The 2,441-nt window shown below is 33.0% G+C and overlaps 1 long non-coding RNA gene across 1 annotated transcript in view; it reads right to left on the reverse strand.

Annotated features, from left to right (window-relative positions):
- The window catches only part of LOC149130770 (uncharacterized), a 58,582-nt gene extending 56,813 nt beyond the window's left edge, over positions 1–1,769 (reverse strand). The window contains exon 1 of the long non-coding RNA XR_016238860.1: positions 1,631–1,769. This is a non-coding gene — a long non-coding RNA (uncharacterized LOC149130770). The remainder of the gene's footprint in view (positions 1–1,630) is intronic.
- Between the last annotated feature and the right edge of the window lie 672 nt (positions 1,770–2,441).

Genomic DNA, 2,441 nt, shown 5'->3' on the forward strand with positions numbered 1-2,441 from the left:
TATGAAACTGGCTTTAAGCCAAGAGTGGTAACATGTGCCAAGTCCCACAACAACTGTGCTGCTGCAAGAAAATACAGTATAACCGAGATGTACACTGAGACGATGGTAAGAGTTTGGAGATTAAAAGAAGAGTTATTAAGGTGTATACCCAGGACAAAATGTGCAATGAGAGGAAGCACTGCACAGTGGCTGATTCTAGAGAAAAGCATGTAGTAGATTTGGTCTGTGAGCAGTGTCAAAATGGATACATTGTTTCAAGAAATAAAATATGCATTTGTGCACTTAAGTGGGCTAAAGCCAACAAAGAGTACAGCAAAAGACTTCAAAGCTACTGCTTCATGAAAAGAAATGATTTTGTACTGAGACAGAAAACTAAAATATCACAGAAATTACCAGCAGGTTTTGATGCTAAGATTATTAATTTCCATCGCTACATTATCTATTAAGTAATACTGGAAATATGGATGAAATACCCATGAACTTTGATGTGGTTGGTAATAGAACTGTAAATACAAAGGGCACAAAAAACAGTGTTGGTGAAAACAACATGGCATGGACAGACAAGATTTACAGTAGTACTTTAATGCCTAGCAGATGGAACAAAACTCAAACTAATGATGATTTTCAAGAAGAAAACTATGCCTAAAATCAAGTTCCCAGCTGGAGTTTTTGTTCATATCAACGAAAACAGCTGGATGGATGAACAAAGAATAAAGTTATGGATTGACAGTGTATGATGTAAGTGACCTGGTGGATGTAGAAAACAGCAGAGCTTCTTGATATGAGATATGTTTAAGTGTTACTTAACAGAGAGAACAAAGAAACATATGATCAGGAACAACAGTGACATGGCAGTTATTCCTGGTGGTTTAAATTCAGTTGTACAACCACTTGATGTTCGTTTGAACAAACCATTCAAGGACCATGTGGAATGAGTGGATGATTAGTGGCTGAAAATCTTATAGTAAAGGTGGAAAAGGTGAAATATGTGTACTCCAGAATTGAATGTACTGTGTGAATTTGTTATCAAGGCATGGAAAGCGGAAACAGTTATCAGGTCTTTTAAAAATCAGAATATCTAATTCACTAGATGGTACCAAGGATGACATGCTGTGGGAGAATGAGAGAGAAGAAGTCGGGGCCACTTCATCTGATTCTGAGTTTGATCCTTACGATGATTCTCTGATAAATGTATCTCACAATGTACTTCAAGAACTTCTAATGTCATATGATGATGATGATGATGATGAGCCTCTTGAAGGGTTTTAATATATGATCACTGAAGTAATGATCATTTTTTTAAACTATGCTAATAAAATTAAAATCTTGATTGTTTAATTTGCTTTTAAAATATTGTGAATTAGTATATTAGATGGATGTATATATGTATGTTTCTGTAATAAATATATTCAGTATACATGTCATATTTAGCACCCAAATATTAATATTATATACATACCTACTGGTGTAATCAAATGAATTAGGATAGGGTAGATCAGAAACTGGTGCAAACAATTCAAACACAGTTCTACCAATAGTCTCGTGAAGCAAGACTAAATTTACAAATTAAAGAAAATAATAGTAGTGTACTTTATAACATTTCTAATATATTACAATATATTATACATACTGTAAGTAAATCTGTAAATCTGTTTCAAGTAAATGGTGTCATTGGTGTAAACTTGACACCATGTTAGTTCCTGTAAAATAACCAAAGCCTAAGTGACGTCACTACAGTAGAGTTTACACCAGCCAGGTAAGTTTGATGTGTTTTATAGTAGATAATTTATGATATTTGGCCAGTTTTTGAAAAGAGCTGAATAAATTTTAAACAACTAAGACTGTAGAAATAGTTAAAATGCTATTGAAACACAAGAAAAGCAGAGGCTTCAGGGCCACTGGGGAAATTACAGCTGACCTGACCCCTTTAGCTATGAACCTTGCACCTTCAGTGCTTCAGATATTTTCCAAGAAAACTTGGGGTAGTCTTATACAGCAAGTATAGCTCAAAACCCGCTTTTTAAATAGAAATCCTGGGGGTTGTCTTGTACTGGCACCCATGATAGGTTTTACATAGATATTTCAAATATTGCCAAAAAAATAGGTTTTCTTTCCAAGAACCCGAAAAAAAAGAAAAAAAGGCAATTACTATACCATAGTCACTATTAATTTGTGTAATTTGAAAGTTTCAAAGATATGACATCACAAAGATATGACATCACAAATATAGCTACTTATTCATTTGGGGAAATTAGGCAAAATTTTGATCAATTCATTAACATTTGAATTGTCATATTTCCTAAAATATTCATCTAATTATCACAAATTAGGTATCAAAATGTTTCTTTTGGATGCTCTCCAAGAAAAAGTAATATAGAAATTACATTTAGATACTTTCAAAAATTCATAGTGATATATTTATGTACTTATTTAATTATTTA

The sequence above is a fragment of the Octopus bimaculoides genome, chromosome 28 (assembly GCF_046866305.1).
Source record: "Octopus bimaculoides isolate indiv1 chromosome 28, ASM4686630v1, whole genome shotgun sequence".
Lineage (NCBI taxonomy): Eukaryota > Metazoa > Mollusca > Cephalopoda > Octopoda > Octopodidae > Octopus > Octopus bimaculoides.